The following is a 7,873-nucleotide window of genomic DNA, read 5'->3' as shown; positions in this document are numbered from 1 at the left end:
CAAGAGGCTAGAATAGTTGATAGATGAGTTGATCCAAGGAGAGAGAGAAATTACATATAAAAAGCACCAAAAGATAGAGAAATGAAAATGTGAAGTTGAGAGTCATGGAAGACTGAGAAATTCTAATCCAAGAGGAGTTCTGAATGAAAACACTGATGAGATCATAGGTGAGGGAACGGATGAAAAACTTCCCAACTGAAAAAATTCCAGCTTAGATACTGTACTGATTGTGGTGAGAATAAAGTAATAAAAAACGAAAAATCCCTCCTGAGCACCATGGCCACCATGCCTCACTGGGAACAGACAGGGAGGGGGCCACCACCACACCGACCACATTCCCATCACAGGAAACATCTGGGTCAGGAGTGTATCCTGCCTCCTCGGTCCAGGATGGGAGAATAGAGAGCATGTGACTGGCGTCTCCACAACTTTCTACTACTTCCTTCTCCCTCCACAAACTGATCAAACAGGTTTTTGATTTTTTTAAAAAAATCTATTAAAGATAAACGACTTTTCTGCTGCTTCTTGTGATGAGCTCAAGGCACTTGTTTAGGGCTCAGACACATGGAACACAGTAGGAGCTTATTCCAGGGCTTTTTTTCTCAGTGTTTATTTTTTTTTTAAGGGGATAAAGAGTAAAAGTGTTAGTTGATCAACCACGCACGATCTTTGTGACCTCATGGACTTGCTGCTAGGCTCCTCTGTCCATGGAATTCTCCAGGCAAGAATACTGGAGTGGGTAGCCATACCCTTCTCCAGGGGATCTTCCCCACCCAGGGACTGAACCCAGGTCTCCTGCATTGCAGGCAGATTCTTTATCGTTTGAGACATATTTATTTGGCTGTGCCAGTTGTGGTGTGGGGAATCTTAGTTTTCCTACCAGGAGTCAAACCCACACCCCCTGCAATGGTAGCTCGGAGCCTTAGGCACTGGACTACGAAGGAATCTCCTTTTTCTCATTGTTAACACTCAACTCGCTAATAGGGCCTGGCTGATTCAGTGATGGGGACTGGGTTGGTAAGCGAGGAAGCAGCAGGACCCATCTCTTAGGACGTATTCTGATTGCTCTCCTATTGCAGAGCTGTTGCAGGCAATGGTTTCACAGGATGAACAGAATAGGAAGGGAACTAACAAGATTTGTCTAGTCTTTTGATTTTTAACCTTTAGGCCAATTAAATCGATCCCCAAAAGCAATATCCGCTTATTGTAAAAAGTCTGAATGATAAGGAAGTACACAAATCAAAAAGCTTCTCCCTTCCTCCCCTTCCTCCTTCACCCAGGGAGTGAGCCCTGTGATTATTTTATATATAGAAGAAAATGGCAACCCACTCCAGTATTCTTGCCTGGAGAATCCCATGGACAGAGGAGCCTGGTGGGCTACGGTACATGGGGTCGCAAGAGTTGGACACGACTTAGCGACTAAAGAGAGAGAATTTTTATTTATTTACTTTTGGCTTCGCTGGGTCTTCATTGCAGCCTGTGCGCTTTCTCTAGTGGCGAGCAGGGGCTACTCTCTAGTTAGGGTGTTCAGGCCTCTCACTGCAGTGGCTTCCCTTGTTGCAGAGCACAGGCTCCAGGGCGCATGGGCTTCAGTACTTGCAGCACGTGGGCTCAGGAGTTGCGGTTCCCCGGCTCTAGAGCGCTGGCTCAGCAGTTGTGGTGCATGGGCTCAGTTGCTTCGCTGCATGTGGGAGCTTCCCCAGTCCAGGGACTGAACCCGAAATTCCTGAGTCTCCTGCATTGGAAGGCAGATTCTTTACCACTGAGCCACCAAATACTCACAGGGGGACTTCCGGGTGCGCGTCCTTCCAGATCCTTCTCCCTGAGAGGTGGGATAATACGTGAAGTGCCACCAGCTCTGGTTCGCCCACCCTTCTTACCTTCTTCTCTAGAGGAGCCCTCCTCCACTCCTGATTTGGGAAGGTAAATCCTCATCCCCTCGGGGAAGCTGCCACCATGGAATCAGAGATGAAATATGCCAATTCTTAAGTTTTAGTCTGAGAAGTTCTATTCCCGGATATGAAATAGGAAAGACTGCCTGGCCAGTTTTCCCCTCTTCCCAAACCCAGACTAGACAGAGCCAAGGATGAGGAAGACGAGGAGGAAGCGACAGAAAAACAGGGTCTCCTGTGCCCTCCCGCTGGGGTTAGATATAACCATGAGGGTGTTATGGAACACTAGGGGCAGAGTGTGCGGACTCAGGGGCTGAGGGGTCAGCGATAAAGCTGCCATTTGGAGCTTTGGGAAGCAGACACCTCTCCTCTTAAAATGGGATACTAAGCAGGCCCCTAAACCTAAGGGCCAAGGTAAGGAAAGAAAACTTCTGCACTAAGTCTAAATATAAAATACCTGACTTTACCCAGGACTGACCATGGTTAGTCAGGAGGGATGGAGACTCCAAATAAAGGTAAAATTGAATTATGTAACAACGAAAGTCATGACAAGTGCACCCAGCTGATATATATATGGCTTTTGTCATGCATCTATATAATTTTAATATGTAGTATATAGATATAATATATCAATATTTATATAAAAATATATAGTCTGTCACTATATAATATTTGGCCTTTTAAAATTGTTTCCATTAAAAAAAAATTTATTTGGCTTTACTGGGGTCTTAGTTATAGCATGTGGGATCTATTTTCCTGACCAGGGATCCCAAAGCTCCTCCTGCTTTGGGAGCGTGGAATCCTAACCACTGGAAGTCCCGAGTTTCCATTAAAAAAAAAAAAAATTCCCAACACAGCTGCAGTGACTATCTCTGTGCACTTTTGTGACTATACGTCGGTCGGAGTCTTAGATCAGAAGACTGTGCAGTGTGAAGCTGAATTCCACTTACGCTTTCGACTCTATTCCTCCGTTTCTTTCTCAATAGACTATCCTATGGGATGAAAAAGTAATGGTTTCAATTCTTCCTCTCCTTCCAATTTAAGATATTTAACATGAAGTGTGGGTTTGTCTATCACCAAAGAGGTTCTGGAAAGTGAATTTTTTGTTTCCCATTCTGTCTTCCTCTCAGGTATTTGTAAATACCTGGATCAGTGGCTTTTATTTCACTTCACTTATTCTCCCCTGGTGGCTCAGATGTAAGCCTCTGCCTACACTGTGGAGGACCTGGGTTCCAGCCCTGGGTCGGGAAGATCTCCTGGAGAAGGCAATGGCAACCCACCCCAGTATTCTTGCCTGGAAAATCCCATGGACAGAGGAGCCTGGTAGGTTACAGTCCATGGGGTTGCAAAGAGTCGGACACGACTGAGCGACCACTTTCTTTTCTAAAGGAACCCTCCAGAGCCAGCTCAGTTCCGAGAGATGCCACTAGGTGTCAGTGTAGGTCTTGGTTGGTGCCTACTCCCGGCTGCTGTTAATTTGATTTGGAGCCTCTGCGTCCTCTCCTGCAAAATAACAAATGTCCGTGATGCAGGGCACTTTCTTCGGGAGGGACTCCAGGGAGTTCAGGAGTTTGCATACGAAGCCAAGAAAGCGAGGGGCTTCTGATAATGATATTCAATGTCTAACGGAGTCGCTTACAGGCAGAACCGGGGTCTCTCCCAGGTTTGATGTATGAGATTATTACGGAGAGGTAATGCAGGCCGACGAACGCTATATGGTGGGCTGTGCAGGTGGGTTCCTGTGTGAATAGGGAATCCTGGCGCTGCCAAGATGGTCACTTCACAGGGTGAAGGGAGAGCAGTGCAATGGGGACCACCATGGAGGGCCAGGCTCCCTCCCTGTTCTCGGCAGCAAAGGACAAGGCCTTTTCTGTGGGATGTGAGGGCGGCCAGACCTGGTGAGTGTCTCTCCCAGGGCCTGCAGTGGAGAACAGAGCATATTTCCTTGGGGAGATGGCCAGAGGGGCTGCCAAGGGGTTGCTACTCTGGAATCTAAAATGTTGACTGAATCAGTATTAAATTAGTGCAGGGAGCTCTTCAATTCAGGCCTTTATGAAGGTGACAGGAGTAAAAGAGGAGTGGGCTGGCACTCTGGAACGAGGTCCCAGCAGAGGTTCGTCCCCAGCTGACCTCCAGGGACAATGGTGGCAGGGCCGGTAGACCCCTAGATAGGGTTGCCAATAAAATAGTCTTTCTTCTCTTTCAGCTGTGCAAACCTTTTCCATGGCCCACCCATTTAGACTGGAGTCTTGTTTTCTGTTTTGCTTTGAGATTCTTATGTTTGAGCCATACCACCAACTTGAAACAATAATTTTATCCTCTTGTTTTGATGTTTTTACCTCCCCTGGGGAGGAGTCCCTGCAGGCTCTAAGGGTGATGAGAACCTCCTCTTAAGGCCTCCATATCCCACCCCATGCTGTTCCAGGACCACAGATGTTTACGCCTTGGGACCCAACTGTGATCACTGCCACTGGGCATCTGGCCATAGATGAATGGATGCTTGTCCTCTGCAGAGTGAATTCTCACCCTGTCATCCAAGTTTTTACTCAATTTTTGCTCATTGGCTCGGCTGTTACCCCCAGGGTGAAGCGCAGGCCCCAGCCAGGTCTCGTCTCTCCCACAAGCCCTGACCCCAGGCCTCAGGCTCAGGTTAGAGCCTGAGTCCCCACCTCAGATTTCCCCTAGACCTGTCCACCCTGACAGCTTTCTTTCTCTCTCTCTTTCTCTTTTTAGTTTTCTCCTCTCTTGTTTACTATTTATGTGGCTACACTGACTCTAGTTGTGGCATGTGGGATCATAGACTTCATTGCGGCACACAGGATCCTTTAGTTGGGGCATGTCGGATTTTTTTATTTTTATTTTTCTTTTTATTTGCAGCATGTGGGATCTAGTTCCCTGACCAGGGATTGAACCGGTCTCCCTGCATTGGGAGCTTGGGGTCTTAGCCACTGGACCCCCAGGGAAGTCCCCAACAGCTTTCTTAGCTGCAAGTCTGGATCTTAGACCCTTTGTTTCTCAGAAGATCCTGGCTCCTGCTGCAGACTGTCTTCCTTTCCCCTGAGCTCTGCAAATCATGGAGTGTCAGGCAGGGGCTTCATAGCACCCCATAATCCTGCTACACTCCTACAGGGCATCAGCAGTAGGGACTTATAGATCTGCATCCCCTTGGGGCCTTAGCATCCTCTCCCCTAGTATATGTAAGGCCTTAATGTGCGTAACTAAGAAGGGTCCCCCAATGGCCCCAAGGTGACTTACTATCCTTACCCAAAGGACAAACAGGCAGACAGTGTAATTTGTTCAATTCTGGACTTACTCTGGACAGAGTTACTTTTACTGTTGACAGAAAACTCCTCAGCTTTGTACGATATGATATGATATGCAAGGTAAATCTATCATTTTGACTATTTGCTGATCTGTGGACGGGCATATTGGCAATTACTGTCTGTTTTCAAATGAGTGAACACTGGGCTCCGGCTTCAAACCTGGGAGGAGTGACTGCTCGCCAGCCTGATGGGGTGGAGTGGAGGTGGGGCTGTGTGTGCTGAGTGACTGTCGTTTTCCTCTTACTCTCTTGCTGTCCCTCATTCCTTGGCCTCTCCTCCCTAAACCCGGGCACTCAGCCTGTTTCTGGGGTCTGGATGTTGGGTTTCTGTCCTGCTCAGTGTCCTTCGCTGCTTCCATCTACAGTGGGAGGGCCATTTTAAACCACACTGGGTGGCAGAGTCTTGGATCTGGGACCAAGGGCAGGCAGGCACTGTGGGGCTTTCTGTGTGACACTGTTAAATATGCTTCCAGGCTCTTGCAGCTGAGGGTAAGGAAGAAGAGTACTGGGGTTCCTAATTTAGCTATTTTGTGCTCAGTGTCACATAGCTGACAACCATAAAAATGGTTCAGTGGTTGGCAGGCAGGCAATTGGGACGTGGGATCAGCCAAGAGGTGAGGGGGGCTGGAGACTGCTATGAATAGGTGAGTTGTGGGCTGGAGAGAATTCTGGTGGTCTGGATCAAGCTCTGGAAGACTCTTTTCTAGATTTCAGTTCTGTCCAGGACTGGTAAATAGACTTCTGTTTAAACCGTCTGAATCCCTGAAGTGGGATACTGGCCATTAGAGAAAAGCATAATGAAGCCAAGAGGGAAATGTGCAGAAATGGTGAAAGGGACCCCAGGGGGTCTGGGTGGAGCATGGAGTCCCCTCCAGCCTTTGTGCACATTGGGACTGGAGCCGTCAGCACACCCTCTTGTGACAGGTGATGCGCAAAGCTCTTGGACAGCCTGGTCAGAGGATCCCTGTACTTTGCTGGCGCCGACCCTCCAGTCTCCATCCATGTGCTCAGATCCACTTTTATTTGGGATCCCTTCCTCTCAGTGCCAGTTCTAGTCTGGGGTCTGGACTTGGGGATGGAGCTCTGCCAGAGCTCAAGTGGGACCCCCAGCCAGACCTCCAGCTGTCCCCTGACGAACAGCAAGCCCAGAAATCTGTGGAGAGGACAAGCTGGAGGAGGCATTGTACACAGAGCACGGGGGATGTCATTGTCATTTAGTCCCCTCCAGGCGTCTCACACATGCGGACATTAGGCCAGAGGTGTGGATACAGTCAACTCGTTGGGACTTCTTTGGCCCCTGGGCTCCAGGGCCTGGCCTGGCTGTGCTGTTGGTTTCATCACTGGTCATCATTCAGGTTTCTGCCTTCCTGAGTCCAGGAAATGGGGAAATAGATTACTGTGCTGTCATCACCTGAACACCCCCAAACAGCCCTGTTTGAAGACCCCATGCAGGCGAGGATCTTCCAAGGAGGGGCAGGCGTTCCCCCAGCAGTGCAGCTGGGGCTCTGTCTGCTGCATGCCAGCTTCTGTTGGAACAAGTGTTAGGTTGAGCTGCCTCAGATTCCTTGGGTCGATTAATTCCAGATATTAAAGCAGACATGCCTCAGATTCACCCTGGACACCCACTTCTCCTCCATTCCTTCAGCTAAAAGAATTCATCACCAAATCCTCTTCTTTCACTTTTTGGAAAAAGTACTCCATACATCTGAAAGATGGGACAGAGTCGTGGCAGGAGTGCTGAGCCTGCCAACGTGCTGAGTGCGTTGCCTACACATACCACTGAATCGCTAGAGAAGGAAATGGCAACCCACTCCAGTATTCTTGCCTGGAGAATTCCACAGACAGAGGAGCTTGGCAGGCTATAGTCCATGAGGTCGCAAAGAGTCGGACACGACTGAGCGACTCTCACTCACTCACTGACCACTGAATCATAGTAAACTGTGGAAAAGTCCATTCTAAAAAACCCACACATTTAACTAATTTATGTTTGATGCTCCAAATTTTTTTAAAAAATTATTTATGTGTTTTTAATCTTTTGGCCACACCATATGACATGTGAGATCTTAGTTCCCCAACCAGGGATTGAACCTGCATGCCCTGCACTGGAAACAGAATCTTAACCATTGGACTGCCAGGGAGGTCCCCCCTCTTTTTAAAAAAGTTAATTTTTAAATTTTTATTAAAAAAAAAAACATGGCACATGTCATGAGTTTTCACGTCATCCTTGCATGGGGGCCAGGCTAATGGTCTCTGTATTGTTCCAATTTGGGTGTATGAAGCCAGCATTGTGTTCCAATTTATTCATTGGGGGTACTATGTGGTATGGGTGGAATCTGTAGGAAACATTTTTAAAAAATAACAAATGACATCCTGTGGTCTCTCTTCCTTTTTTATTTTTATTTTATTTTTTACCTTAAGTACAATGTATACCGATAAAAAAGATGTACATTGCATGTATCTGTGATAATAGCCTCGGCCAAGGCAGTCTGAAGCATATTAACAACAGACTTATCTGTGGAGCAGCACCTTATGTAAGATGCATTTTCCTCTAGAGCCAAGCAGCGCAGAATCCACCTACATGGCAGATAAGTGGCCCCTGGGCCCACATGCAGCCCAGTGCCAGGGCTGCGGCTGGGGGGTTTTCTCAGCCACAGAATTA

The 7,873-nt window shown here is 47.8% G+C and overlaps 1 non-coding gene across 1 annotated transcript; it reads right to left on the bottom strand.

The window, feature by feature from the left end:
• Nucleotides 1-7,401: 7,401 nt before the first annotated feature.
• Nucleotides 7,402-7,507, bottom strand: LOC113899379. The gene has a single exon (XR_003512905.1). It is a non-coding gene; the product is annotated as a U6 spliceosomal RNA (small nuclear RNA).
• Nucleotides 7,508-7,873: the final 366 nt, after the last annotated feature.

The sequence above is a fragment of the Bos indicus x Bos taurus genome, chromosome 1, assembly GCF_003369695.1.
Source record: "Bos indicus x Bos taurus breed Angus x Brahman F1 hybrid chromosome 1, Bos_hybrid_MaternalHap_v2.0, whole genome shotgun sequence".
Taxonomy (NCBI): Eukaryota; Metazoa; Chordata; class Mammalia; order Artiodactyla; family Bovidae; genus Bos; species Bos indicus x Bos taurus.
Note: the sequence above shows the minus strand (reverse complement) of the source record. Positions and strands in the feature narration are given on the sequence as shown.